Source organism: Gasterosteus aculeatus, chromosome 2 (assembly GCF_964276395.1).
Source record: "Gasterosteus aculeatus chromosome 2, fGasAcu3.hap1.1, whole genome shotgun sequence".
In the NCBI taxonomy this organism is placed as follows: Eukaryota; Metazoa; Chordata; class Actinopteri; order Perciformes; family Gasterosteidae; genus Gasterosteus; species Gasterosteus aculeatus.
The window spans coordinates 25139976-25165873 of record NC_135689.1 but is presented as its reverse complement, the minus strand read 5'-3'; the positions used below and the strand labels follow the sequence as shown (position 1 = coordinate 25165873).

General features: G+C 44.7%; 43 non-coding genes across 43 annotated transcripts; all 43 read right to left on the bottom strand.

Moving 5' to 3' along the window:
- Window positions 1-188: 188 nt before the first annotated feature.
- Window positions 189-379, bottom strand: LOC144400265 (U2 spliceosomal RNA). Its single transcript, XR_013462203.1, has one exon. It is a non-coding gene; the product is annotated as a U2 spliceosomal RNA (small nuclear RNA).
- A 602-nt stretch (window positions 380-981) lies between these two features.
- LOC144400575 (U5 spliceosomal RNA) lies at window positions 982-1096 on the bottom strand. Its single transcript, XR_013462510.1, has one exon. It is a non-coding gene; the product is annotated as a U5 spliceosomal RNA (small nuclear RNA).
- A 442-nt stretch (window positions 1097-1538) lies between these two features.
- LOC144400051 (U1 spliceosomal RNA) lies at window positions 1539-1702 on the bottom strand. Its single transcript, XR_013461989.1, has one exon. It is a non-coding gene; the product is annotated as a U1 spliceosomal RNA (small nuclear RNA).
- A 276-nt stretch (window positions 1703-1978) lies between these two features.
- Window positions 1979-2169, bottom strand: LOC144400264 (U2 spliceosomal RNA). The gene has a single exon (XR_013462202.1). It is a non-coding gene; the product is annotated as a U2 spliceosomal RNA (small nuclear RNA).
- Window positions 2170-2771: 602 nt separating this feature from the next.
- Window positions 2772-2886, bottom strand: LOC144400574 (U5 spliceosomal RNA). The gene has a single exon (XR_013462509.1). It is a non-coding gene; the product is annotated as a U5 spliceosomal RNA (small nuclear RNA).
- Window positions 2887-3328: 442 nt separating this feature from the next.
- LOC144400050 (U1 spliceosomal RNA) lies at window positions 3329-3492 on the bottom strand. Its single transcript, XR_013461988.1, has one exon. It is a non-coding gene; the product is annotated as a U1 spliceosomal RNA (small nuclear RNA).
- Window positions 3493-3768: 276 nt separating this feature from the next.
- Window positions 3769-3959, bottom strand: LOC144400263 (U2 spliceosomal RNA). The gene has a single exon (XR_013462201.1). It is a non-coding gene; the product is annotated as a U2 spliceosomal RNA (small nuclear RNA).
- A 602-nt stretch (window positions 3960-4561) lies between these two features.
- Window positions 4562-4676, bottom strand: LOC144400573 (U5 spliceosomal RNA). The gene has a single exon (XR_013462508.1). It is a non-coding gene; the product is annotated as a U5 spliceosomal RNA (small nuclear RNA).
- Window positions 4677-5118: 442 nt separating this feature from the next.
- On the bottom strand, window positions 5119-5282 carry LOC144400049 (U1 spliceosomal RNA). Its single transcript, XR_013461987.1, has one exon. It is a non-coding gene; the product is annotated as a U1 spliceosomal RNA (small nuclear RNA).
- A 276-nt stretch (window positions 5283-5558) lies between these two features.
- On the bottom strand, window positions 5559-5749 carry LOC144400262 (U2 spliceosomal RNA). The gene has a single exon (XR_013462200.1). It is a non-coding gene; the product is annotated as a U2 spliceosomal RNA (small nuclear RNA).
- Window positions 5750-6351: 602 nt separating this feature from the next.
- On the bottom strand, window positions 6352-6466 carry LOC144400572 (U5 spliceosomal RNA). Its single transcript, XR_013462507.1, has one exon. It is a non-coding gene; the product is annotated as a U5 spliceosomal RNA (small nuclear RNA).
- A 442-nt stretch (window positions 6467-6908) lies between these two features.
- Window positions 6909-7072, bottom strand: LOC144400048 (U1 spliceosomal RNA). The gene has a single exon (XR_013461986.1). It is a non-coding gene; the product is annotated as a U1 spliceosomal RNA (small nuclear RNA).
- A 276-nt stretch (window positions 7073-7348) lies between these two features.
- Window positions 7349-7539, bottom strand: LOC144400260 (U2 spliceosomal RNA). Its single transcript, XR_013462198.1, has one exon. It is a non-coding gene; the product is annotated as a U2 spliceosomal RNA (small nuclear RNA).
- Window positions 7540-8244: 705 nt separating this feature from the next.
- LOC144400571 (U5 spliceosomal RNA) lies at window positions 8245-8359 on the bottom strand. The gene has a single exon (XR_013462506.1). It is a non-coding gene; the product is annotated as a U5 spliceosomal RNA (small nuclear RNA).
- A 442-nt stretch (window positions 8360-8801) lies between these two features.
- LOC144400047 (U1 spliceosomal RNA) lies at window positions 8802-8965 on the bottom strand. Its single transcript, XR_013461985.1, has one exon. It is a non-coding gene; the product is annotated as a U1 spliceosomal RNA (small nuclear RNA).
- A 276-nt stretch (window positions 8966-9241) lies between these two features.
- On the bottom strand, window positions 9242-9432 carry LOC144400259 (U2 spliceosomal RNA). Its single transcript, XR_013462197.1, has one exon. It is a non-coding gene; the product is annotated as a U2 spliceosomal RNA (small nuclear RNA).
- A 602-nt stretch (window positions 9433-10034) lies between these two features.
- LOC144400570 (U5 spliceosomal RNA) lies at window positions 10035-10149 on the bottom strand. Its single transcript, XR_013462505.1, has one exon. It is a non-coding gene; the product is annotated as a U5 spliceosomal RNA (small nuclear RNA).
- Window positions 10150-10591: 442 nt separating this feature from the next.
- Window positions 10592-10755, bottom strand: LOC144400046 (U1 spliceosomal RNA). The gene has a single exon (XR_013461984.1). It is a non-coding gene; the product is annotated as a U1 spliceosomal RNA (small nuclear RNA).
- Window positions 10756-11031: 276 nt separating this feature from the next.
- Window positions 11032-11222, bottom strand: LOC144400368 (U2 spliceosomal RNA). Its single transcript, XR_013462306.1, has one exon. It is a non-coding gene; the product is annotated as a U2 spliceosomal RNA (small nuclear RNA).
- A 599-nt stretch (window positions 11223-11821) lies between these two features.
- On the bottom strand, window positions 11822-11939 carry LOC144400713 (U5 spliceosomal RNA). Its single transcript, XR_013462648.1, has one exon. It is a non-coding gene; the product is annotated as a U5 spliceosomal RNA (small nuclear RNA).
- A 442-nt stretch (window positions 11940-12381) lies between these two features.
- Window positions 12382-12545, bottom strand: LOC144400045 (U1 spliceosomal RNA). Its single transcript, XR_013461983.1, has one exon. It is a non-coding gene; the product is annotated as a U1 spliceosomal RNA (small nuclear RNA).
- A 276-nt stretch (window positions 12546-12821) lies between these two features.
- On the bottom strand, window positions 12822-13012 carry LOC144400258 (U2 spliceosomal RNA). The gene has a single exon (XR_013462196.1). It is a non-coding gene; the product is annotated as a U2 spliceosomal RNA (small nuclear RNA).
- A 600-nt stretch (window positions 13013-13612) lies between these two features.
- LOC144400540 (U5 spliceosomal RNA) lies at window positions 13613-13729 on the bottom strand. Its single transcript, XR_013462475.1, has one exon. It is a non-coding gene; the product is annotated as a U5 spliceosomal RNA (small nuclear RNA).
- A 442-nt stretch (window positions 13730-14171) lies between these two features.
- LOC144400044 (U1 spliceosomal RNA) lies at window positions 14172-14335 on the bottom strand. The gene has a single exon (XR_013461982.1). It is a non-coding gene; the product is annotated as a U1 spliceosomal RNA (small nuclear RNA).
- A 276-nt stretch (window positions 14336-14611) lies between these two features.
- LOC144400257 (U2 spliceosomal RNA) lies at window positions 14612-14802 on the bottom strand. The gene has a single exon (XR_013462195.1). It is a non-coding gene; the product is annotated as a U2 spliceosomal RNA (small nuclear RNA).
- A 602-nt stretch (window positions 14803-15404) lies between these two features.
- On the bottom strand, window positions 15405-15519 carry LOC144400569 (U5 spliceosomal RNA). Its single transcript, XR_013462504.1, has one exon. It is a non-coding gene; the product is annotated as a U5 spliceosomal RNA (small nuclear RNA).
- Window positions 15520-15961: 442 nt separating this feature from the next.
- Window positions 15962-16125, bottom strand: LOC144400042 (U1 spliceosomal RNA). The gene has a single exon (XR_013461980.1). It is a non-coding gene; the product is annotated as a U1 spliceosomal RNA (small nuclear RNA).
- A 276-nt stretch (window positions 16126-16401) lies between these two features.
- On the bottom strand, window positions 16402-16592 carry LOC144400367 (U2 spliceosomal RNA). The gene has a single exon (XR_013462305.1). It is a non-coding gene; the product is annotated as a U2 spliceosomal RNA (small nuclear RNA).
- A 599-nt stretch (window positions 16593-17191) lies between these two features.
- Window positions 17192-17309, bottom strand: LOC144400712 (U5 spliceosomal RNA). The gene has a single exon (XR_013462647.1). It is a non-coding gene; the product is annotated as a U5 spliceosomal RNA (small nuclear RNA).
- A 442-nt stretch (window positions 17310-17751) lies between these two features.
- Window positions 17752-17915, bottom strand: LOC144400041 (U1 spliceosomal RNA). Its single transcript, XR_013461979.1, has one exon. It is a non-coding gene; the product is annotated as a U1 spliceosomal RNA (small nuclear RNA).
- A 276-nt stretch (window positions 17916-18191) lies between these two features.
- Window positions 18192-18379, bottom strand: LOC144400445 (U2 spliceosomal RNA). The gene has a single exon (XR_013462383.1). It is a non-coding gene; the product is annotated as a U2 spliceosomal RNA (small nuclear RNA).
- A 600-nt stretch (window positions 18380-18979) lies between these two features.
- On the bottom strand, window positions 18980-19096 carry LOC144400539 (U5 spliceosomal RNA). The gene has a single exon (XR_013462474.1). It is a non-coding gene; the product is annotated as a U5 spliceosomal RNA (small nuclear RNA).
- Window positions 19097-19538: 442 nt separating this feature from the next.
- On the bottom strand, window positions 19539-19702 carry LOC144400040 (U1 spliceosomal RNA). Its single transcript, XR_013461978.1, has one exon. It is a non-coding gene; the product is annotated as a U1 spliceosomal RNA (small nuclear RNA).
- A 276-nt stretch (window positions 19703-19978) lies between these two features.
- Window positions 19979-20169, bottom strand: LOC144400256 (U2 spliceosomal RNA). The gene has a single exon (XR_013462194.1). It is a non-coding gene; the product is annotated as a U2 spliceosomal RNA (small nuclear RNA).
- Window positions 20170-20771: 602 nt separating this feature from the next.
- On the bottom strand, window positions 20772-20886 carry LOC144400568 (U5 spliceosomal RNA). Its single transcript, XR_013462503.1, has one exon. It is a non-coding gene; the product is annotated as a U5 spliceosomal RNA (small nuclear RNA).
- A 442-nt stretch (window positions 20887-21328) lies between these two features.
- On the bottom strand, window positions 21329-21492 carry LOC144400039 (U1 spliceosomal RNA). The gene has a single exon (XR_013461977.1). It is a non-coding gene; the product is annotated as a U1 spliceosomal RNA (small nuclear RNA).
- A 276-nt stretch (window positions 21493-21768) lies between these two features.
- On the bottom strand, window positions 21769-21959 carry LOC144400254 (U2 spliceosomal RNA). The gene has a single exon (XR_013462192.1). It is a non-coding gene; the product is annotated as a U2 spliceosomal RNA (small nuclear RNA).
- A 705-nt stretch (window positions 21960-22664) lies between these two features.
- LOC144400566 (U5 spliceosomal RNA) lies at window positions 22665-22779 on the bottom strand. Its single transcript, XR_013462501.1, has one exon. It is a non-coding gene; the product is annotated as a U5 spliceosomal RNA (small nuclear RNA).
- Window positions 22780-23221: 442 nt separating this feature from the next.
- LOC144400038 (U1 spliceosomal RNA) lies at window positions 23222-23385 on the bottom strand. The gene has a single exon (XR_013461976.1). It is a non-coding gene; the product is annotated as a U1 spliceosomal RNA (small nuclear RNA).
- Window positions 23386-23661: 276 nt separating this feature from the next.
- On the bottom strand, window positions 23662-23852 carry LOC144400253 (U2 spliceosomal RNA). Its single transcript, XR_013462191.1, has one exon. It is a non-coding gene; the product is annotated as a U2 spliceosomal RNA (small nuclear RNA).
- Window positions 23853-24454: 602 nt separating this feature from the next.
- LOC144400565 (U5 spliceosomal RNA) lies at window positions 24455-24569 on the bottom strand. Its single transcript, XR_013462500.1, has one exon. It is a non-coding gene; the product is annotated as a U5 spliceosomal RNA (small nuclear RNA).
- Window positions 24570-25011: 442 nt separating this feature from the next.
- On the bottom strand, window positions 25012-25175 carry LOC144400036 (U1 spliceosomal RNA). The gene has a single exon (XR_013461974.1). It is a non-coding gene; the product is annotated as a U1 spliceosomal RNA (small nuclear RNA).
- Window positions 25176-25451: 276 nt separating this feature from the next.
- Window positions 25452-25642, bottom strand: LOC144400365 (U2 spliceosomal RNA). The gene has a single exon (XR_013462303.1). It is a non-coding gene; the product is annotated as a U2 spliceosomal RNA (small nuclear RNA).
- Between the last annotated feature and the right edge of the window lie 256 nt (window positions 25643-25898).

The following is a 25898-nucleotide window of genomic DNA, read 5'->3' as shown; positions in this document are numbered from 1 at the left end:
TGAAGTTAAAATCAGTGATTTGAGACTTGCAAAACAAAGGCACTATTGATGAGTAAGCATAAGTCACTTGCCAAAAGCCTCAGTCTTAAAAACTATGTGGAGGTGAGACTTGTTTTACTCAAAGCAGAAATCATTTCCAACACCACACCACTGATTCAGGTTACCATTTCTTTTATTTTCCACAATTTAAAGGGTGCACCGTTCCCGGAGGTGCTGCAATACCGGGTCGATGCTTGGAGTGAACGGAGCAAGCCCCTTTTTCATCTCCCAGAGCTAAAAATCGGCTTAATATGTAGTCCTCGTATAGAGGACATATCAGATATTAAACTGATAAGAACAGATACTACACTTGATCTTAGCCAAAAGGCCGAGAAGCGATAACACCAAACTGTTTGTTTGCAGACCCAACGTACCAGCACATATCTCAATTGTCGCGGTGCGGTTCTTTCAACTGGGCGTAGCAGTCGCTTGCTACTTAACAACCCACTCCCCACGCTGCCCCCGTCCTCAAAAAAGCTAAAATCATTGATTTGTTTACAAGCAAAAGTGTAAACTCCTGCTGAAATCTGGTTGATTTCACTGTTGTTTCAGACACTAGAGACTCCAGTGATGATTAATCACTGTAAAGTCCTGCTGAAAATCTTGTTGATTTCACAATGGATTCAGACAGAGATTTGAGACTTGCTGCAAGGCTCCACTAGTGACTCCAGTGATGATTCCTGCTGAAAATCTTGTTGATTTCACAATGAATTCAGACAGTGATTTGCTGATTTGAGACGTGCTCCACCGGAGACTCCAGTAAAGTGACCATTAATCCCTGTAAAATCCTGCTGAAATCTGGTTGATTTCACTTTGGATTCAGACAGTGATTTGAGACTTGCTGCACTAGTGACTCCAGTGATAAGTAAACACAACTTTGTTTGTGCTCCATTGTCAGGAGCCTCTGTCCAACTACTTTTCTTTTCACACAAGTACATGAGGCTCAGCCAATTGGCAGAGCCTGCCAAAAATATGGTCAACTCATTGTTGTTCCTCTCCACGGAAGTCTTTAGTAAAAGGCGAAAGACTTATGCGTATTGAAGAGAAACCAAAGTCAGTTGCGGAATCAGGTGACAGGCAGCCTTATATCCCAGTCGCAACAGTGATCCCTCTTGTGGTTGGGACTGGTTGAGCTGCGGTTGTCCAATGCCAAACCCATTCCCCAGCACCAGCCATCAAAAACTCATTGATTTGTTTACAAGCAAAAGTGTAAAGTCCTGCTGAAATGTGCTTGATTTCACTTTGGATTCAGACAGTGATTTGCTGATTTGAGACGTGCTCCACTGGAGACTCCAGCGCAGTGATGATTAATGCTGAAATCTGGTTGATTTCACTTTGGATTCAGACAGTGATTTGCTGATTGTAGACTCCCTCCACCGGAGACTCCAGTGCAGTGGTGATTAATCCGTGTAAAATCCTGCTGAAATGTGGTTGATTTCACTAGGGATTCAGACAGTGATGATTAAACGGGACACCTGGTTTTTCTTTGACTTCAATATCAGGGGAGAGCGCGAACGCAGTCCCCCACTACCACAAATTATGCAGTCGAGATTCCCACATTTGGGGAATTCGCAGTGGTCAGCACAGTCGCAGTGCAATGACTGAGCCTCGCCCTGGGTGAACCACCTTCTTGATCATGGTATCTCCCCTGCCAGGTAAGTATGAGTTGGTGGTGACAGAGGCAGGGACGGTATTCCCAGTCACAGCATTTGTGGTGACGGTTCGCAGATGGCACCGTCCTCACAGATCGGTGAAGTTAAAATCAGTGATTTGAGACTTGCAAAACAAAGGCACTATTGATGAGTAAGCATAAGTCACTTGCCAAAAGCCTCAGTCTTAAAAACTATGTGGAGGTGAGACTTGTTTTACTCAAAGCAGAAATCATTTCCAACACCACACCACTGATTCAGGTTACCATTTCTTTTATTTTCCACAATTTAAAGGGTGCACCGTTCCCGGAGGTGCTGCAATACCGGGTCGATGCTTGGAGTGAACGGAGCAAGCCCCTTTTTCATCTCCCAGAGCTAAAAATCGGCTTAATATGTAGTCCTCGTATAGAGGACATATCAGATATTAAACTGATAAGAACAGATACTACACTTGATCTTAGCCAAAAGGCCGAGAAGCGATAACACCAAACTGTTTGTTTGCAGACCCAACGTACCAGCACATATCTCAATTGTCGCGGTGCGGTTCTTTCAACTGGGCGTAGCAGTCGCTTGCTACTTAACAACCCACTCCCCACGCTGCCCCCGTCCTCAAAAAAGCTAAAATCATTGATTTGTTTACAAGCAAAAGTGTAAACTCCTGCTGAAATCTGGTTGATTTCACTGTTGTTTCAGACACTAGAGACTCCAGTGATGATTAATCACTGTAAAGTCCTGCTGAAAATCTTGTTGATTTCACAATGGATTCAGACAGAGATTTGAGACTTGCTGCAAGGCTCCACTAGTGACTCCAGTGATGATTCCTGCTGAAAATCTTGTTGATTTCACAATGAATTCAGACAGTGATTTGCTGATTTGAGACGTGCTCCACCGGAGACTCCAGTAAAGTGACCATTAATCCCTGTAAAATCCTGCTGAAATCTGGTTGATTTCACTTTGGATTCAGACAGTGATTTGAGACTTGCTGCACTAGTGACTCCAGTGATAAGTAAACACAACTTTGTTTGTGCTCCATTGTCAGGAGCCTCTGTCCAACTACTTTTCTTTTCACACAAGTACATGAGGCTCAGCCAATTGGCAGAGCCTGCCAAAAATATGGTCAACTCATTGTTGTTCCTCTCCACGGAAGTCTTTAGTAAAAGGCGAAAGACTTATGCGTATTGAAGAGAAACCAAAGTCAGTTGCGGAATCAGGTGACAGGCAGCCTTATATCCCAGTCGCAACAGTGATCCCTCTTGTGGTTGGGACTGGTTGAGCTGCGGTTGTCCAATGCCAAACCCATTCCCCAGCACCAGCCATCAAAAACTCATTGATTTGTTTACAAGCAAAAGTGTAAAGTCCTGCTGAAATGTGCTTGATTTCACTTTGGATTCAGACAGTGATTTGCTGATTTGAGACGTGCTCCACTGGAGACTCCAGCGCAGTGATGATTAATGCTGAAATCTGGTTGATTTCACTTTGGATTCAGACAGTGATTTGCTGATTGTAGACTCCCTCCACCGGAGACTCCAGTGCAGTGGTGATTAATCCGTGTAAAATCCTGCTGAAATGTGGTTGATTTCACTAGGGATTCAGACAGTGATGATTAAACGGGACACCTGGTTTTTCTTTGACTTCAATATCAGGGGAGAGCGCGAACGCAGTCCCCCACTACCACAAATTATGCAGTCGAGATTCCCACATTTGGGGAATTCGCAGTGGTCAGCACAGTCGCAGTGCAATGACTGAGCCTCGCCCTGGGTGAACCACCTTCTTGATCATGGTATCTCCCCTGCCAGGTAAGTATGAGTTGGTGGTGACAGAGGCAGGGACGGTATTCCCAGTCACAGCATTTGTGGTGACGGTTCGCAGATGGCACCGTCCTCACAGATCGGTGAAGTTAAAATCAGTGATTTGAGACTTGCAAAACAAAGGCACTATTGATGAGTAAGCATAAGTCACTTGCCAAAAGCCTCAGTCTTAAAAACTATGTGGAGGTGAGACTTGTTTTACTCAAAGCAGAAATCATTTCCAACACCACACCACTGATTCAGGTTACCATTTCTTTTATTTTCCACAATTTAAAGGGTGCACCGTTCCCGGAGGTGCTGCAATACCGGGTCGATGCTTGGAGTGAACGGAGCAAGCCCCTTTTTCATCTCCCAGAGCTAAAAATCGGCTTAATATGTAGTCCTCGTATAGAGGACATATCAGATATTAAACTGATAAGAACAGATACTACACTTGATCTTAGCCAAAAGGCCGAGAAGCGATAACACCAAACTGTTTGTTTGCAGACCCAACGTACCAGCACATATCTCAATTGTCGCGGTGCGGTTCTTTCAACTGGGCGTAGCAGTCGCTTGCTACTTAACAACCCACTCCCCACGCTGCCCCCGTCCTCAAAAAAGCTAAAATCATTGATTTGTTTACAAGCAAAAGTGTAAACTCCTGCTGAAATCTGGTTGATTTCACTGTTGTTTCAGACACTAGAGACTCCAGTGATGATTAATCACTGTAAAGTCCTGCTGAAAATCTTGTTGATTTCACAATGGATTCAGACAGAGATTTGAGACTTGCTGCAAGGCTCCACTAGTGACTCCAGTGATGATTCCTGCTGAAAATCTTGTTGATTTCACAATGAATTCAGACAGTGATTTGCTGATTTGAGACGTGCTCCACCGGAGACTCCAGTAAAGTGACCATTAATCCCTGTAAAATCCTGCTGAAATCTGGTTGATTTCACTTTGGATTCAGACAGTGATTTGAGACTTGCTGCACTAGTGACTCCAGTGATAAGTAAACACAACTTTGTTTGTGCTCCATTGTCAGGAGCCTCTGTCCAACTACTTTTCTTTTCACACAAGTACATGAGGCTCAGCCAATTGGCAGAGCCTGCCAAAAATATGGTCAACTCATTGTTGTTCCTCTCCACGGAAGTCTTTAGTAAAAGGCGAAAGACTTATGCGTATTGAAGAGAAACCAAAGTCAGTTGCGGAATCAGGTGACAGGCAGCCTTATATCCCAGTCGCAACAGTGATCCCTCTTGTGGTTGGGACTGGTTGAGCTGCGGTTGTCCAATGCCAAACCCATTCCCCAGCACCAGCCATCAAAAACTCATTGATTTGTTTACAAGCAAAAGTGTAAAGTCCTGCTGAAATGTGCTTGATTTCACTTTGGATTCAGACAGTGATTTGCTGATTTGAGACGTGCTCCACTGGAGACTCCAGCGCAGTGATGATTAATGCTGAAATCTGGTTGATTTCACTTTGGATTCAGACAGTGATTTGCTGATTGTAGACTCCCTCCACCGGAGACTCCAGTGCAGTGGTGATTAATCCGTGTAAAATCCTGCTGAAATGTGGTTGATTTCACTAGGGATTCAGACAGTGATGATTAAACGGGACACCTGGTTTTTCTTTGACTTCAATATCAGGGGAGAGCGCGAACGCAGTCCCCCACTACCACAAATTATGCAGTCGAGATTCCCACATTTGGGGAATTCGCAGTGGTCAGCACAGTCGCAGTGCAATGACTGAGCCTCGCCCTGGGTGAACCACCTTCTTGATCATGGTATCTCCCCTGCCAGGTAAGTATGAGTTGGTGGTGACAGAGGCAGGGACGGTATTCCCAGTCACAGCATTTGTGGTGACGGTTCGCAGATGGCACCGTCCTCACAGATCGGTGAAGTTAAAATCAGTGATTTGAGACTTGCAAAACAAAGGCACTATTGATGAGTAAGCATAAGTCACTTGCCAAAAGCCTCAGTCTTAAAAACTATGTGGAGGTGAGACTTGTTTTACTCAAAGCAGAAATCATTTCCAACACCACACCACTGATTCAGGTTACCATTTCTTTTATTTTCCACAATTTAAAGGGTGCACCGTTCCCGGAGGTGCTGCAATACCGGGTCGATGCTTGGAGTGAACGGAGCAAGCCCCTTTTTCATCTCCCAGAGCTAAAAATCGGCTTAATATGTAGTCCTCGTATAGAGGACATATCAGATATTAAACTGATAAGAACAGATACTACACTTGATCTTAGCCAAAAGGCCGAGAAGCGATAACACCAAACTGTTTGTTTGCAGACCCAACGTACCAGCACATATCTCAATTGTCGCGGTGCGGTTCTTTCAACTGGGCGTAGCAGTCGCTTGCTACTTAACAACCCACTCCCCACGCTGCCCCCGTCCTCAAAAAAGCTAAAATCATTGATTTGTTTACAAGCAAAAGTGTAAACTCCTGCTGAAATCTGGTTGATTTCACTGTTGTTTCAGACACTAGAGACTCCAGTGATGATTAATCACTGTAAAGTCCTGCTGAAAATCTTGTTGATTTCACAATGGATTCAGACAGAGATTTGAGACTTGCTGCAAGGCTCCACTAGTGACTCCAGTGATGATTCCTGCTGAAAATCTTGTTGATTTCACAATGAATTCAGACAGTGATTTGCTGATTTGAGACGTGCTCCACCGGAGACTCCAGTAAAGTGACCATTAATCCCTGTAAAATCCTGCTGAAATCTGGTTGATTTCACTTTGGATTCAGACAGTGATTTGAGACTTGCTGCACTAGTGACTCCAGTGATAAGTAAACACAACTTTGTTTGTGCTCCATTGTCAGGAGCCTCTGTCCAACTACTTTTCTTTTCACACAAGTACATGAGGCTCAGCCAATTGGCAGAGCCTGCCAAAAATATGGTCAACTCATTGTTGTTCCTCTCCACGGAAGTCTTTAGTAAAAGGCGAAAGACTTATGCGTATTGAAGAGAAACCAAAGTCAGTTGCGGAATCAGGTGGCAGGCAGCCTTATATCCCAGTCGCAACAGTGATCCCTCTTGTGGTTGGGACTGGTTGAGCTGCGGTTGTCCAATGCCAAACCCATTCCCCAGCACCAGCCATCAAAAACTCATTGATTTGTTTACAAGCAAAAGTGTAAAGTCCTGCTGAAATGTGCTTGATTTCACTTTGGATTCAGACAGTGATTTGCTGATTTGAGACGTGCTCCACTGGAGACTCCAGCGCAGTGATGATTAATGCTGAAATCTGGTTGATTTCACTTTGGATTCAGACAGTGATTTGCTGATTGTAGACTCCCTCCACCGGAGACTCCAGTGCAGTGGTGATTAATCCGTGTAAAATCCTGCTGAAATGTGGTTGATTTCACTAGGGATTCAGACAGTGATGATTAAACGGGACACCTGGTTTTTCTTTGACTTCAATATCAGGGGAGAGCGCGAACGCAGTCCCCCACTACCACAAATTATGCAGTCGAGATTCCCACATTTGGGGAATTCGCAGTGGTCAGCACAGTCGCAGTGCAATGACTGAGCCTCGCCCTGGGTGAACCACCTTCTTGATCATGGTATCTCCCCTGCCAGGTAAGTATGAGTTGGTGGTGACAGAGGCAGGGACGGTATTCCCAGTCACAGCATTTGTGGTGACGGTTCGCAGATGGCACCGTCCTCACAGATCGGTGAAGTTAAAATCAGTGATTTGAGACTTGCAAAACAAAGGCACTATTGATGAGTAAGCATAAGTCACTTGCCAAAAGCCTCAGTCTTAAAAACTATGTGGAGGTGAGACTTGTTTTACTCAAAGCAGAAATCATTTCCAACACCACACCACTGATTCAGGTTACCATTTCTTTTATTTTCCACAATTTAAAGGGTGCACCGTTCCCGGAGGTGCTGCAATACCGGGTCGATGCTTGGAGTGAACGGAGCAAGCCCCTTTTTCATCTCCCAGAGCTAAAAATCGGCTTAATATGTAGTCCTCGTATAGAGGACATATCAGATATTAAACTGATAAGAACAGATACTACACTTGATCTTAGCCAAAAGGCCGAGAAGCGATAACACCAAACTGTTTGTTTGCAGACCCAACGTACCAGCACATATCTCAATTGTCGCGGTGCGGTTCTTTCAACTGGGCGTAGCAGTCGCTTGCTACTTAACAACCCACTCCCCACGCTGCCCCCGTCCTCAAAAAAGCTAAAATCATTGATTTGTTTACAAGCAAAAGTGTAAACTCCTGCTGAAATCTGGTTGATTTCACTGTTGTTTCAGACACTAGAGACTCCAGTGATGATTAATCACTGTAAAGTCCTGCTGAAAATCTTGTTGATTTCACAATGGATTCAGACAGGGATTTGAGACTTGCTGCAAGGCTCCACTAGTGACTCCAGTGATGATTAATCACTGTAAAGTCCTGCTGAAAATCTTGTTGATTTCACAATGGATTCAGACAGAGATTTGAGACTTGCTGCAAGGCTCCACTAGTGACTCCAGTGATGATTCCTGCTGAAAATCTTGTTGATTTCACAATGAATTCAGACAGTGATTTGCTGATTTGAGACGTGCTCCACCGGAGACTCCAGTAAAGTGACCATTAATCCCTGTAAAATCCTGCTGAAATCTGGTTGATTTCACTTTGGATTCAGACAGTGATTTGAGACTTGCTGCACTAGTGACTCCAGTGATAAGTAAACACAACTTTGTTTGTGCTCCATTGTCAGGAGCCTCTGTCCAACTACTTTTCTTTTCACACAAGTACATGAGGCTCAGCCAATTGGCAGAGCCTGCCAAAAATATGGTCAACTCATTGTTGTTCCTCTCCACGGAAGTCTTTAGTAAAAGGCGAAAGACTTATGCGTATTGAAGAGAAACCAAAGTCAGTTGCGGAATCAGGTGACAGGCAGCCTTATATCCCAGTCGCAACAGTGATCCCTCTTGTGGTTGGGACTGGTTGAGCTGCGGTTGTCCAATGCCAAACCCATTCCCCAGCACCAGCCATCAAAAACTCATTGATTTGTTTACAAGCAAAAGTGTAAAGTCCTGCTGAAATGTGCTTGATTTCACTTTGGATTCAGACAGTGATTTGCTGATTTGAGACGTGCTCCACTGGAGACTCCAGCGCAGTGATGATTAATGCTGAAATCTGGTTGATTTCACTTTGGATTCAGACAGTGATTTGCTGATTGTAGACTCCCTCCACCGGAGACTCCAGTGCAGTGGTGATTAATCCGTGTAAAATCCTGCTGAAATGTGGTTGATTTCACTAGGGATTCAGACAGTGATGATTAAACGGGACACCTGGTTTTTCTTTGACTTCAATATCAGGGGAGAGCGCGAACGCAGTCCCCCACTACCACAAATTATGCAGTCGAGATTCCCACATTTGGGGAATTCGCAGTGGTCAGCACAGTCGCAGTGCAATGACTGAGCCTCGCCCTGGGTGAACCACCTTCTTGATCATGGTATCTCCCCTGCCAGGTAAGTATGAGTTGGTGGTGACAGAGGCAGGGACGGTATTCCCAGTCACAGCATTTGTGGTGACGGTTCGCAGATGGCACCGTCCTCACAGATCGGTGAAGTTAAAATCAGTGATTTGAGACTTGCAAAACAAAGGCACTATTGATGAGTAAGCATAAGTCACTTGCCAAAAGCCTCAGTCTTAAAAACTATGTGGAGGTGAGACTTGTTTTACTCAAAGCAGAAATCATTTCCAACACCACACCACTGATTCAGGTTACCATTTCTTTTATTTTCCACAATTTAAAGGGTGCACCGTTCCCGGAGGTGCTGCAATACCGGGTCGATGCTTGGAGTGAACGGAGCAAGCCCCTTTTTCATCTCCCAGAGCTAAAAATCGGCTTAATATGTAGTCCTCGTATAGAGGACATATCAGATATTAAACTGATAAGAACAGATACTACACTTGATCTTAGCCAAAAGGCCGAGAAGCGATAACACCAAACTGTTTGTTTGCAGACCCAACGTACCAGCACATATCTCAATTGTCGCGGTGCGGTTCTTTCAACTGGGCGTAGCAGTCGCTTGCTACTTAACAACCCACTCCCCACGCTGCCCCCGTCCTCAAAAAAGCTAAAATCATTGATTTGTTTACAAGCAAAAGTGTAAACTCCTGCTGAAATCTGGTTGATTTCACTGTTGTTTCAGACACTAGAGACTCCAGTGATGATTAATCACTGTAAAGTCCTGCTGAAAATCTTGTTGATTTCACAATGGATTCAGACAGAGATTTGAGACTTGCTGCAAGGCTCCACTAGTGACTCCAGTGATGATTCCTGCTGAAAATCTTGTTGATTTCACAATGAATTCAGACAGTGATTTGCTGATTTGAGACGTGCTCCACCGGAGACTCCAGTAAAGTGACCATTAATCCCTGTAAAATCCTGCTGAAATCTGGTTGATTTCACTTTGGATTCAGACAGTGATTTGAGACTTGCTGCACTAGTGACTCCAGTGATAAGTAAACACAACTTTGTTTGTGCTCCATTGTCAGGAGCCTCTGTCCAACTACTTTTCTTTTCACACAAGTACATGAGGCTCAGCCAATTGGCAGAGCCTGCCAAAAATATGGTCAACTCATTGTTGTTCCTCTCCACGGAAGTCTTTAGTAAAAGGCGAAAGACTTATGCGTATTGAAGAGAAACCAAAGTCAGTTGCGGAATCAGGTGGCAGGCAGCCTTATATCCCAGTCGCAACAGTGATCCCTCTTGTGGTTGGGACTGGTTGAGCTGCGGTTGTCCAATGCCAAACCCATTCCCCAGCACCAGCCATCAAAAACTCATTGATTTGTTTACAAGCAAAAGTGTAAAGTCCTGCTGAAATGTGCTTGATTTCACTTTGGATTCAGACAGTGATTTGCTGATTTGAGACGTGCTCCACTGGAGACTCCAGCGCAGTGATGATTAATGCTGAAATCTGGTTGATTTCACTTTGGATTCAGACAGTGATTTGCTGATTGTAGACTCCCTCCACCGGAGACTCCAGTGCAGTGGTGATTAATCCGTGTAAAATCCTGCTGAAATGTGGTTGATTTCACTAGGGATTCAGACAGTGATGATTAAACGGGACACCTGGTTTTTCTTTGACTTCAATATCAGGGGAGAGCGCGAACGCAGTCCCCCACTACCACAAATTATGCAGTCGAGATTCCCACATTTGGGGAATTCGCAGTGGTCAGCACAGTCGCAGTGCAATGACTGAGCCTCGCCCTGGGTGAACCACCTTCTTGATCATGGTATCTCCCCTGCCAGGTAAGTATGAGTTGGTGGTGACAGAGGCAGGGACGGTATTCCCAGTCACAGCATTTGTGGTGACGGTTCGCAGATGGCACCGTCCTCACAGATCGGTGAAGTTAAAATCAGTGATTTGAGACTTGCAAAACAAAGGCACTATTGATGAGTAAGCATAAGTCACTTGCCAAAAGCCTCAGTCTTAAAAACTATGTGGAGGTGAGACTTGTTTTACTCAAAGCAGAAATCATTTCCAACACCACACCACTGATTCAGGTTACCCTTTCTTTTATTTTCCACAATTTAAAGGGTGCACCGTTCCCGGAGGTGCTGCAATACCGGGCCGATGCTTGGAGTGAACGGAGCAAGCCCCTTTTTCATCTCCCAGAGCTAAAAATCGGCTTAATATGTAGTCCTCGTATAGAGGACATATCAGATATTAAACTGATAAGAACAGATACTACACTTGATCTTAGCCAAAAGGCCGAGAAGCGATAACACCAAACTGTTTGTTTGCAGACCCAACGTACCAGCACATATCTCAATTGTCGCGGTGCGGTTCTTTCAACTGGGCGTAGCAGTCGCTTGCTACTTAACAACCCACTCCCCACGCTGCCCCCGTCCTCAAAAAAGCTAAAATCATTGATTTGTTTACAAGCAAAAGTGTAAACTCCTGCTGAAATCTGGTTGATTTCACTGTTGTTTCAGACACTAGAGACTCCAGTGATGATTAATCACTGTAAAGTCCTGCTGAAAATCTTGTTGATTTCACAATGGATTCAGACAGAGATTTGAGACTTGCTGCAAGGCTCCACTAGTGACTCCAGTGATGATTCCTGCTGAAAATCTTGTTGATTTCACAATGAATTCAGACAGTGATTTGCTGATTTGAGACGTGCTCCACCGGAGACTCCAGTAAAGTGACCATTAATCCCTGTAAAATCCTGCTGAAATCTGGTTGATTTCACTTTGGATTCAGACAGTGATTTGAGACTTGCTGCACTAGTGACTCCAGTGATAAGTAAACACAACTTTGTTTGTGCTCCATTGTCAGGAGCCTCTGTCCAACTACTTTTCTTTTCACACAAGTACATGAGGCTCAGTCAATTGGCAGAGCCTGCCAAAAATATGGTCAACTCATTGTTGTTCCTCTCCACGGAAGTCTTTAGTAAAAGGCGAAAGACTTATGCGTATTGAAGAGAAACCAAAGTCAGTTGCGGAATCAGGTGGCAGGCAGCCTTATATCCCAGTCGCAACAGTGATCCCTCTTGTGGTTGGGACTGGTTGAGCTGCGGTTGTCCAATGCCAAACCCATTCCCCAGCACCAGCCATCAAAAACTCATTGATTTGTTTACAAGCAAAAGTGTAAAGTCCTGCTGAAATGTGCTTGATTTCACTTTGGATTCAGACAGTGATTTGCTGATTTGAGACGTGCTCCACTGGAGACTCCAGCGCAGTGATGATTAATGCTGAAATCTGGTTGATTTCACTTTGGATTCAGACAGTGATTTGCTGATTGTAGACTCCCTCCACCGGAGACTCCAGTGCAGTGGTGATTAATCCGTGTAAAATCCTGCTGAAATGTGGTTGATTTCACTAGGGATTCAGACAGTGATGATTAAACGGGACACCTGGTTTTTCTTTGACTTCAATATCAGGGGAGAGCGCGAACGCAGTCCCCCACTACCACAAATTATGCAGTCGAGATTCCCACATTTGGGGAATTCGCAGTGGTCAGCACAGTCGCAGTGCAATGACTGAGCCTCGCCCTGGGTGAACCACCTTCTTGATCATGGTATCTCCCCTGCCAGGTAAGTATGAGTTGGTGGTGACAGAGGCAGGGACGGTATTCCCAGTCACAGCATTTGTGGTGACGGTTCGCAGATGGCACCGTCCTCACAGATCGGTGAAGTTAAAATCAGTGATTTGAGACTTGCAAAACAAAGGCACTATTGATGAGTAAGCATAAGTCACTTGCCAAAAGCCTCAGTCTTAAAAACTATGTGGAGGTGAGACTTGTTTTACTCAAAGCAGAAATCATTTCCAACACCACACCACTGATTCAGGTTACCATTTCTTTTATTTTCCACAATTTAAAGGGTGCACCGTTCCCGGAGGTGCTGCAATACCGGGTCGATGCTTGGAGTGAACGGAGCAAGCCCCTTTTTCATCTCCCAGAGCTAAAAATCGGCTTAATATGTAGTCCTCGTATAGAGGACATATCAGATATTAAACTGATAAGAACAGATACTACACTTGATCTTAGCCAAAAGGCCGAGAAGCGATAACACCAAACTGTTTGTTTGCAGACCCAACGTACCAGCACATATCTCAATTGTCGCGGTGCGGTTCTTTCAACTGGGCGTAGCAGTCGCTTGCTACTTAACAACCCACTCCCCACGCTGCCCCCGTCCTCAAAAAAGCTAAAATCATTGATTTGTTTACAAGCAAAAGTGTAAACTCCTGCTGAAATCTGGTTGATTTCACTGTTGTTTCAGACACTAGAGACTCCAGTGATGATTAATCACTGTAAAGTCCTGCTGAAAATCTTGTTGATTTCACAATGGATTCAGACAGAGATTTGAGACTTGCTGCAAGGCTCCACTAGTGACTCCAGTGATGATTCCTGCTGAAAATCTTGTTGATTTCACAATGAATTCAGACAGTGATTTGCTGATTTGAGACGTGCTCCACCGGAGACTCCAGTAAAGTGACCATTAATCCCTGTAAAATCCTGCTGAAATCTGGTTGATTTCACTTTGGATTCAGACAGTGATTTGAGACTTGCTGCACTAGTGACTCCAGTGATAAGTAAACACAACTTTGTTTGTGCTCCATTGTCAGGAGCCTCTGTCCAACTACTTTTCTTTTCACACAAGTACATGAAGCTCAGCCAATTGGCAGAGCCTGCCAAAAATATGGTCAACTCATTGTTGTTCCTCTCCACGGAAGTCTTTAGTAAAAGGCGAAAGACTTATGCGTATTGAAGAGAAACCAAAGTCAGTTGCGGAATCAGGTGGCAGGCAGCCTTATATCCCAGTCGCAACAGTGATCCCTCTTGTGGTTGGGACTGGTTGAGCTGCGGTTGTCCAATGCCAAACCCATTCCCCAGCACCAGCCATCAAAAACTCATTGATTTGTTTACAAGCAAAAGTGTAAAGTCCTGCTGAAATGTGCTTGATTTCACTTTGGATTCAGACAGTGATTTGCTGATTTGAGACGTGCTCCACTGGAGACTCCAGCGCAGTGATGATTAATGCTGAAATCTGGTTGATTTCACTTTGGATTCAGACAGTGATTTGCTGATTGTAGACTCCCTCCACCGGAGACTCCAGTGCAGTGGTGATTAATCCGTGTAAAATCCTGCTGAAATGTGGTTGATTTCACTAGGGATTCAGACAGTGATGATTAAACGGGACACCTGGTTTTTCTTTGACTTCAATATCAGGGGAGAGCGCGAACGCAGTCCCCCACTACCACAAATTATGCAGTCGAGATTCCCACATTTGGGGAATTCGCAGTGGTCAGCACAGTCGCAGTGCAATGACTGAGCCTCGCCCTGGGTGAACCACCTTCTTGATCATGGTATCTCCCCTGCCAGGTAAGTATGAGTTGGTGGTGACAGAGGCAGGGACGGTATTCCCAGTCACAGCATTTGTGGTGACGGTTCGCAGATGGCACCGTCCTCACAGATCGGTGAAGTTAAAATCAGTGATTTGAGACTTGCAAAACAAAGGCACTATTGATGAGTAAGCATAAGTCACTTGCCAAAAGCCTCAGTCTTAAAAACTATGTGGAGGTGAGACTTGTTTTACTCAAAGCAGAAATCATTTCCAACACCACACCACTGATTCAGGTTACCATTTCTTTTATTTTCCACAATTTAAAGGGTGCACCGTTCCCGGAGGTGCTGCAATACCGGGTCGATGCTTGGAGTGAACGGAGCAAGCCCCTTTTTCATCTCCCAGAGCTAAAAATCGGCTTAATATGTAGTCCTCGTATAGAGGACATATCAGATATTAAACTGATAAGAACAGATACTACACTTGATCTTAGCCAAAAGGCCGAGAAGCGATAACACCAAACTGTTTGTTTGCAGACCCAACATACCAGCACATATCTCAATTGTCGCGGTGCGGTTCTTTCAACTGGGCGTAGCAGTCGCTTGCTACTTAACAACCCACTCCCCACGCTGCCCCCGTCCTCAAAAAAGCTAAAATCATTGATTTGTTTACAAGCAAAAGTGTAAACTCCTGCTGAAATCTGGTTGATTTCACTGTTGTTTCAGACACTAGAGACTCCAGTGATGATTAATCACTGTAAAGTCCTGCTGAAAATCTTGTTGATTTCACAATGGATTCAGACAGAGATTTGAGACTTGCTGCAAGGCTCCACTAGTGACTCCAGTGATGATTCCTGCTGAAAATCTTGTTGATTTCACAATGAATTCAGACAGTGATTTGCTGATTTGAGACGTGCTCCACCGGAGACTCCAGTAAAGTGACCATTAATCCCTGTAAAATCCTGCTGAAATCTGGTTGATTTCACTTTGGATTCAGACAGTGATTTGAGACTTGCTGCACTAGTGACTCCAGTGATAAGTAAACACAACTTTGTTTGTGCTCCATTGTCAGGAGCCTCTGTCCAACTACTTTTCTTTTCACACAAGTACATGAGGCTCAGCCAATTGGCAGAGCCTGCCAAAAATATGGTCAACTCATTGTTGTTCCTCTCCACGGAAGTCTTTAGTAAAAGGCGAAAGACTTATGCGTATTGAAGAGAAACCAAAGTCAGTTGCGGAATCAGGTGGCAGGCAGCCTTATATCCCAGTCGCAACAGTGATCCCTCTTGTGGTTGGGACTGGTTGAGCTGCGGTTGTCCAATGCCAAACCCATTCCCCAGCACCAGCCATCAAAAACTCATTGATTTGTTTACAAGCAAAAGTGTAAAGTCCTGCTGAAATGTGCTTGATTTCACTTTGGATTCAGACAGTGATTTGCTGATTTGAGACGTGCTCCACTGGAGACTCCAGCGCAGTGATGATTAATGCTGAAATCTGGTTGATTTCACTTTGGATTCAGACAGTGATTTGCTGATTGTAGACTCCCTCCACCGGAGACTCCAGTGCAGTGGTGATTAATCCGTGTAAAATCCTGCTGAAATGTGGTTGATTTCACTAGGGATTCAGACAGTGATGATTAAACGGGACACCTGGTTTTTCTTTGACTTCAATATCAGGGGAGAGCGCGAACGCAGTCCCCCACTACCACAAATTATGCAGTCGAGATTCCCACATTTGGGGAATTCGCAGTGGTCAGCACAGTCGCAGTGCAATGACTGAGCCTCGCCCTGGGTGAACCACCTTCTTGATCATGGTATCTCCCCTGCCAGGTAAGTATGAGTTGGTGGTGACAGAGGCAGGGACGGTATTCCCAGTCACAGCATTTGTGGTGACGGTTCGCAGATGGCACCGTCCTCACAGATCGGTGAAGTTAAAATCAGTGATTTGAGACTTGCAAAACAAAGGCACTATTGATGAGTAAGCATAAGTCACTTGCCAAAAGCCTCAGTCTTAAAAACTATGTGGAGGTGAGACTTGTTTTACTCAAAGCAGAAATCATTTCCAACACCACACCACTGATTCAGGTTACCCTTTCTTTTATTTTCCACAATTTAAAGGGTGCACCGTTCCCGGAGGTGCTGCAATACCGGGCCGATGCTTGGAGTGAACGGAGCAAGCCCCTTTTTCATCTCCCAGAGCTAAAAATCGGCTTAATATGTAGTCCTCGTATAGAGGACATATCAGATATTAAACTGATAAGAACAGATACTACACTTGATCTTAGCCAAAAGGCCGAGAAGCGATAACACCAAACTGTTTGTTTGCAGACCCAACGTACCAGCACATATCTCAATTGTCGCGGTGCGGTTCTTTCAACTGGGCGTAGCAGTCGCTTGCTACTTAACAACCCACTCCCCACGCTGCCCCCGTCCTCAAAAAAGCTAAAATCATTGATTTGTTTACAAGCAAAAGTGTAAACTCCTGCTGAAATCTGGTTGATTTCACTGTTGTTTCAGACACTAGAGACTCCAGTGATGATTAATCACTGTAAAGTCCTGCTGAAAATCTTGTTGATTTCACAATGGATTCAGACAGAGATTTGAGACTTGCTGCAAGGCTCCACTAGTGACTCCAGTGATGATTCCTGCTGAAAATCTTGTTGATTTCACAATGAATTCAGACAGTGATTTGCTGATTTGAGACGTGCTCCACCGGAGACTCCAGTAAAGTGACCATTAATCCCTGTAAAATCCTGCTGAAATCTGGTTGATTTCACTTTGGATTCAGACAGTGATTTGAGACTTGCTGCACTAGTGACTCCAGTGATAAGTAAACACAACTTTGTTTGTGCTCCATTGTCAGGAGCCTCTGTCCAACTACTTTTCTTTTCACACAAGTACATGAGGCTCAGTCAATTGGCAGAGCCTGCCAAAAATATGGTCAACTCATTGTTGTTCCTCTCCACGGAAGTCTTTAGTAAAAGGCGAAAGACTTATGCGTATTGAAGAGAAACCAAAGTCAGTTGCGGAATCAGGTGGCAGGCAGCCTTATATCCCAGTCGCAACAGTGATCCCTCTTGTGGTTGGGACTGGTTGAGCTGCGGTTGTCCAATGCCAAACCCATTCCCCAGCACCAGCCATCAAAAACTCATTGATTTGTTTACAAGCAAAAGTGTAAAGTCCTGCTGAAATGTGCTTGATTTCACTTTGGATTCAGACAGTGATTTGCTGATTTGAGACGTGCTCCACTGGAGACTCCAGCGCAGTGATGATTAATGCTGAAATCTGGTTGATTTCACTTTGGATTCAGACAGTGATTTGCTGATTGTAGACTCCCTCCACCGGAGACTCCAGTGCAGTGGTGATTAATCCGTGTAAAATCCTGCTGAAATGTGGTTGATTTCACTAGGGATTCAGACAGTGATGATTAAACGGGACACCTGGTTTTTCTTTGACTTCAATATCAGGGGAGAGCGCGAACGCAGTCCCCCACTACCACAAATTATGCAGTCGAGATTCCCACATTTGGGGAATTCGCAGTGGTCAGCACAGTCGCAGTGCAATGACTGAGCCTCGCCCTGGGTGAACCACCTTCTTGATCATGGTATCTCCCCTGCCAGGTAAGTATGAGTTGGTGGTGACAGAGGCAGGGACGGTATTCCCAGTCACAGCATTTGTGGTGACGGTTCGCAGATGGCACCGTCCTCACAGATCGGTGAAGTTAAAATCAGTGATTTGAGACTTGCAAAACAAAGGCACTATTGATGAGTAAGCATAAGTCACTTGCCAAAAGCCTCAGTCTTAAAAACTATGTGGAGGTGAGACTTGTTTTACTCAAAGCAGAAATCATTTCCAACACCACACCACTGATTCAGGTTACCATTTCTTTTATTTTCCACAATTTAAAGGGTGCACCGTTCCCGGAGGTGCTGCAATACCGGGTCGATTGGAGTGAACGGAGCAAGCCCCTTTTTCATCTCCCAGAGCTAAAAATCGGCTTAATATGTAGTCCTCGTATAGAGGACATATCAGATATTAAACTGATAAGAACAGATACTACACTTGATCTTAGCCAAAAGGCCGAGAAGCGATAACACCAAACTGTTTGTTTGCAGACCCAACGTACCAGCACATATCTCAATTGTCGCGGTGCGGTTCTTTCAACTGGGCGTAGCAGTCGCTTGCTACTTAACAACCCACTCCCCACGCTGCCCCCGTCCTCAAAAAAGCTAAAATCATTGATTTGTTTACAAGCAAAAGTGTAAACTCCTGCTGAAATCTGGTTGATTTCACTGTTGTTTCAGACACTAGAGACTCCAGTGATGATTAATCACTGTAAAGTCCTGCTGAAAATCTTGTTGATTTCACAATGGATTCAGACAGAGATTTGAGACTTGCTGCAAGGCTCCACTAGTGACTCCAGTGATGATTCCTGCTGAAAATCTTGTTGATTTCACAATGAATTCAGACAGTGATTTGCTGATTTGAGACGTGCTCCACCGGAGACTCCAGTAAAGTGACCATTAATCCCTGTAAAATCCTGCTGAAATCTGGTTGATTTCACTTTGGATTCAGACAGTGATTTGAGACTTGCTGCACTAGTGACTCCAGTGATAAGTAAACACAACTTTGTTTGTGCTCCATTGTCAGGAGCCTCTGTCCAACTACTTTTCTTTTCACACAAGTACATGAAGCTCAGCCAATTGGCAGAGCCTGCCAAAAATATGGTCAACTCATTGTTGTTCCTCTCCACGGAAGTCTTTAGTAAAAGGCGAAAGACTTATGCGTATTGAAGAGAAACCAAAGTCAGTTGCGGAATCAGGTGGCAGGCAGCCTTATATCCCAGTCGCAACAGTGATCCCTCTTGTGGTTGGGACTGGTTGAGCTGCGGTTGTCCAATGCCAAACCCATTCCCCAGCACCAGCCATCAAAAACTCATTGATTTGTTTACAAGCAAAAGTGTAAAGTCCTGCTGAAATGTGCTTGATTTCACTTTGGATTCAGACAGTGATTTGCTGATTTGAGACGTGCTCCACTGGAGACTCCAGCGCAGTGATGATTAATGCTGAAATCTGGTTGATTTCACTTTGGATTCAGACAGTGATTTGCTGATTGTAGACTCCCTCCACCGGAGACTCCAGTGCAGTGGTGATTAATCCGTGTAAAATCCTGCTGAAATGTGGTTGATTTCACTAGGGATTCAGACAGTGATGATTAAACGGGACACCTGGTTTTTCTTTGACTTCAATATCAGGGGAGAGCGCGAACGCAGTCCCCCACTACCACAAATTATGCAGTCGAGATTCCCACATTTGGGGAATTCGCAGTGGTCAGCACAGTCGCAGTGCAATGACTGAGCCTCGCCCTGGGTGAACCACCTTCTTGATCATGGTATCTCCCCTGCCAGGTAAGTATGAGTTGGTGGTGACAGAGGCAGGGACGGTATTCCCAGTCACAGCATTTGTGGTGACGGTTCGCAGATGGCACCGTCCTCACAGATCGGTGAAGTTAAAATCAGTGATTTGAGACTTGCAAAACAAAGGCACTATTGATGAGTAAGCATAAGTCACTTGCCAAAAGCCTCAGTCTTAAAAACTATGTGGAGGTGAGACTTGTTTTACTCAAAGCAGAAATCATTTCCAACACCACACCACTGATTCAGGTTACCATTTCTTTTATTTTCCACAATTTAAAGGGTGCACCGTTCCCGGAGGTGCTGCAATACCGGGTCGATGCTTGGAGTGAACGGAGCAAGCCCCTTTTTCATCTCCCAGAGCTAAAAATCGGCTTAATATGTAGTCCTCGTATAGAGGACATATCAGATATTAAACTGATAAGAACAGATACTACACTTGATCTTAGCCAAAAGGCCGAGAAGCGATAACACCAAACTGTTTGTTTGCAGACCCAACATACCAGCACATATCTCAATTGTCGCGGTGCGGTTCTTTCAACTGGGCGTAGCAGTCGCTTGCTACTTAACAACCCACTCCCCACGCTGCCCCCGTCCTCAAAAAAGCTAAAATCATTGATTTGTTTACAAGCAAAAGTGTAAACTCCTGCTGAAATCTGGTTGATTTCACTGTTGTTTCAGACACTAGAGACTCCAGTGATGATTAATCACTGTAAAGTCCTGCTGAAAATCTTGTTGATTTCACAATGGATTCAGACAGAGATTTGAGACTTGCTGCAAGGCTCCACTAGTGACTCCAGTGATGATTCCTGCTGAAAATCTTGTTGATTTCACAATGAATTCAGACAGTGATTTGCTGATTTGAGACGTGCTCCACCGGAGACTCCAGTAAAGTGACCATTAATCCCTGTAAAATCCTGCTGAAATCTGGTTGATTTCACTTTGGATTCAGACAGTGATTTGAGACTTGCTGCACTAGTGACTCCAGTGATAAGTAAACACAACTTTGTTTGTGCTCCATTGTCAGGAGCCTCTGTCCAACTACTTTTCTTTTCACACAAGTACATGAGGCTCAGCCAATTGGCAGAGCCTGCCAAAAATATGGTCAACTCATTGTTGTTCCTCTCCACGGAAGTCTTTAGTAAAAGGCGAAAGACTTATGCGTATTGAAGAGAAACCAAAGTCAGTTGCGGAATCAGGTGGCAGGCAGCCTTATATCCCAGTCGCAACAGTGATCCCTCTTGTGGTTGGGACTGGTTGAGCTGCGGTTGTCCAATGCCAAACCCATTCCCCAGCACCAGCCATCAAAAACTCATTGATTTGTTTACAAGCAAAAGTGTAAAGTCCTGCTGAAATGTGCTTGATTTCACTTTGGATTCAGACAGTGATTTGCTGATTTGAGACGTGCTCCACTGGAGACTCCAGCGCAGTGATGATTAATGCTGAAATCTGGTTGATTTCACTTTGGATTCAGACAGTGATTTGCTGATTGTAGACTCCCTCCACCGGAGACTCCAGTGCAGTGGTGATTAATCCGTGTAAAATCCTGCTGAAATGTGGTTGATTTCACTAGGGATTCAGACAGTGATGATTAAACGGGACACCTGGTTTTTCTTTGACTTCAATATCAGGGGAGAGCGCGAACGCAGTCCCCCACTACCACAAATTATGCAGTCGAGATTCCCACATTTGGGGAATTCGCAGTGGTCAGCACAGTCGCAGTGCAATGACTGAGCCTCGCCCTGGGTGAACCACCTTCTTGATCATGGTATCTCCCCTGCCAGGTAAGTATGAGTTGGTGGTGACAGAGGCAGGGACGGTATTCCCAGTCACAGCATTTGTGGTGACGGTTCGCAGATGGCACCGTCCTCACAGATCGGTGAAGTTAAAATCAGTGATTTGAGACTTGCAAAACAAAGGCACTATTGATGAGTAAGCATAAGTCACTTGCCAAAAGCCTCAGTCTTAAAAACTATGTGGAGGTGAGACTTGTTTTACTCAAAGCAGAAATCATTTCCAACACCACACCACTGATTCAGGTTACCATTTCTTTTATTTTCCACAATTTAAAGGGTGCACCGTTCCCGGAGGTGCTGCAATACCGGGTCGATGCTTGGAGTGAACGGAGCAAGCCCCTTTTTCATCTCCCAGAGCTAAAAATCGGCTTAATATGTAGTCCTCGTATAGAGGACATATCAGATATTAAACTGATAAGAACAGATACTACACTTGATCTTAGCCAAAAGGCCGAGAAGCGATAACACCAAACTGTTTGTTTGCAGACCCAACGTACCAGCACATATCTCAATTGTCGCGGTGCGGTTCTTTCAACTGGGCGTAGCAGTCGCTTGCTACTTAACAACCCACTCCCCACGCTGCCCCCGTCCTCAAAAAAGCTAAAATCATTGATTTGTTTACAAGCAAAAGTGTAAACTCCTGCTGAAATCTGGTTGATTTCACTGTTGTTTCAGACACTAGAGACTCCAGTGATGATTAATCACTGTAAAGTCCTGCTGAAAATCTTGTTGATTTCACAATGGATTCAGACAGGGATTTGAGACTTGCTGCAAGGCTCCACTAGTGACTCCAGTGATGATTAATCACTGTAAAGTCCTGCTGAAAATCTTGTTGATTTCACAATGGATTCAGACAGAGATTTGAGACTTGCTGCAAGGCTCCACTAGTGACTCCAGTGATGATTCCTGCTGAAAATCTTGTTGATTTCACAATGAATTCAGACAGTGATTTGCTGATTTGAGACGTGCTCCACCGGAGACTCCAGTAAAGTGACCATTAATCCCTGTAAAATCCTGCTGAAATCTGGTTGATTTCACTTTGGATTCAGACAGTGATTTGAGACTTGCTGCACTAGTGACTCCAGTGATAAGTAAACACAACTTTGTTTGTGCTCCATTGTCAGGAGCCTCTGTCCAACTACTTTTCTTTTCACACAAGTACATGAGGCTCAGCCAATTGGCAGAGCCTGCCAAAAATATGGTCAACTCATTGTTGTTCCTCTCCACGGAAGTCTTTAGTAAAAGGCGAAAGACTTATGCGTATTGAAGAGAAACCAAAGTCAGTTGCGGAATCAGGTGACAGGCAGCCTTATATCCCAGTCGCAACAGTGATCCCTCTTGTGGTTGGGACTGGTTGAGCTGCGGTTGTCCAATGCCAAACCCATTCCCCAGCACCAGCCATCAAAAACTCATTGATTTGTTTACAAGCAAAAGTGTAAAGTCCTGCTGAAATGTGCTTGATTTCACTTTGGATTCAGACAGTGATTTGCTGATTTGAGACGTGCTCCACTGGAGACTCCAGCGCAGTGATGATTAATGCTGAAATCTGGTTGATTTCACTTTGGATTCAGACAGTGATTTGCTGATTGTAGACTCCCTCCACCGGAGACTCCAGTGCAGTGGTGATTAATCCGTGTAAAATCCTGCTGAAATGTGGTTGATTTCACTAGGGATTCAGACAGTGATGATTAAACGGGACACCTGGTTTTTCTTTGACTTCAATATCAGGGGAGAGCGCGAACGCAGTCCCCCACTACCACAAATTATGCAGTCGAGATTCCCACATTTGGGGAATTCGCAGTGGTCAGCACAGTCGCAGTGCAATGACTGAGCCTCGCCCTGGGTGAACCACCTTCTTGATCATGGTATCTCCCCTGCCAGGTAAGTATGAGTTGGTGGTGACAGAGGCAGGGACGGTATTCCCAGTCACAGCATTTGTGGTGACGGTTCGCAGATGGCACCGTCCTCACAGATCGGTGAAGTTAAAATCAGTGATTTGAGACTTGCAAAACAAAGGCACTATTGATGAGTAAGCATAAGTCACTTGCCAAAAGCCTCAGTCTTAAAAACTATGTGGAGGTGAGACTTGTTTTACTCAAAGCAGAAATCATTTCCAACACCACACCACTGATTCAGGTTACCATTTCTTTTATTTTCCACAATTTAAAGGGTGCACCGTTCCCGGAGGTGCTGCAATACCGGGTCGATGCTTGGAGTGAACGGAGCAAGCCCCTTTTTCATCTCCCAGAGCTAAAAATCGGCTTAATATGTAGTCCTCGTATAGAGGACATATCAGATATTAAACTGATAAGAACAGATACTACACTTGATCTTAGCCAAAAGGCCGAGAAGCGATAACACCAAACTGTTTGTTTGCAGACCCAACGTACCAGCACATATCTCAATTGTCGCGGTGCGGTTCTTTCAACTGGGCGTAGCAGTCGCTTGCTACTTAACAACCCACTCCCCACGCTGCCCCCGTCCTCAAAAAAGCTAAAATCATTGATTTGTTTACAAGCAAAAGTGTAAACTCCTGCTGAAATCTGGTTGATTTCACTGTTGTTTCAGACACTAGAGACTCCAGTGATGATTAATCACTGTAAAGTCCTGCTGAAAATCTTGTTGATTTCACAATGGATTCAGACAGAGATTTGAGACTTGCTGCAAGGCTCCACTAGTGACTCCAGTGATGATTCCTGCTGAAAATCTTGTTGATTTCACAATGAATTCAGACAGTGATTTGCTGATTTGAGACGTGCTCCACCGGAGACTCCAGTAAAGTGACCATTAATCCCTGTAAAATCCTGCTGAAATCTGGTTGATTTCACTTTGGATTCAGACAGTGATTTGAGACTTGCTGCACTAGTGACTCCAGTGATAAGTAAACACAACTTTGTTTGTGCTCCATTGTCAGGAGCCTCTGTCCAACTACTTTTCTTTTCACACAAGTACATGAGGCTCAGCCAATTGGCAGAGCCTGCCAAAAATATGGTCAACTCATTGTTGTTCCTCTCCACGGAAGTCTTTAGTAAAAGGCGAAAGACTTATGCGTATTGAAGAGAAACCAAAGTCAGTTGCGGAATCAGGTGGCAGGCAGCCTTATATCCCAGTCGCAACAGTGATCCCTCTTGTGGTTGGGACTGGTTGAGCTGCGGTTGTCCAATGCCAAACCCATTCCCCAGCACCAGCCATCAAAAACTCATTGATTTGTTTACAAGCAAAAGTGTAAAGTCCTGCTGAAATGTGCTTGATTTCACTTTGGATTCAGACAGTGATTTGCTGATTTGAGACGTGCTCCACTGGAGACTCCAGCGCAGTGATGATTAATGCTGAAATCTGGTTGATTTCACTTTGGATTCAGACAGTGATTTGCTGATTGTAGACTCCCTCCACCGGAGACTCCAGTGCAGTGGTGATTAATCCGTGTAAAATCCTGCTGAAATGTGGTTGATTTCACTAGGGATTCAGACAGTGATGATTAAACGGGACACCTGGTTTTTCTTTGACTTCAATATCAGGGGAGAGCGCGAACGCAGTCCCCCACTACCACAAATTATGCAGTCGAGATTCCCACATTTGGGGAATTCGCAGTGGTCAGCACAGTCGCAGTGCAATGACTGAGCCTCGCCCTGGGTGAACCACCTTCTTGATCATGGTATCTCCCCTGCCAGGTAAGTATGAGTTGGTGGTGACAGAGGCAGGGACGGTATTCCCAGTCACAGCATTTGTGGTGACGGTTCGCAGATGGCACCGTCCTCACAGATCGGTGAAGTTAAAATCAGTGATTTGAGACTTGCAAAACAAAGGCACTATTGATGAGTAAGCATAAGTCACTTGCCAAAAGCCTCAGTCTTAAAAACTATGTGGAGGTGAGACTTGTTTTACTCAAAGCAGAAATCATTTCCAACACCACACCACTGATTCAGGTTACCCTTTCTTTTATTTTCCACAATTTAAAGGGTGCACCGTTCCCGGAGGTGCTGCAATACCGGGCCGATGCTTGGAGTGAACGGAGCAAGCCCCTTTTTCATCTCCCAGAGCTAAAAATCGGCTTAATATGTAGTCCTCGTATAGAGGACATATCAGATATTAAACTGATAAGAACAGATACTACACTTGATCTTAGCCAAAAGGCCGAGAAGCGATAACACCAAACTGTTTGTTTGCAGACCCAACGTACCAGCACATATCTCAATTGTCGCGGTGCGGTTCTTTCAACTGGGCGTAGCAGTCGCTTGCTACTTAACAACCCACTCCCCACGCTGCCCCCGTCCTCAAAAAAGCTAAAATCATTGATTTGTTTACAAGCAAAAGTGTAAACTCCTGCTGAAATCTGGTTGATTTCACTGTTGTTTCAGACACTAGAGACTCCAGTGATGATTAATCACTGTAAAGTCCTGCT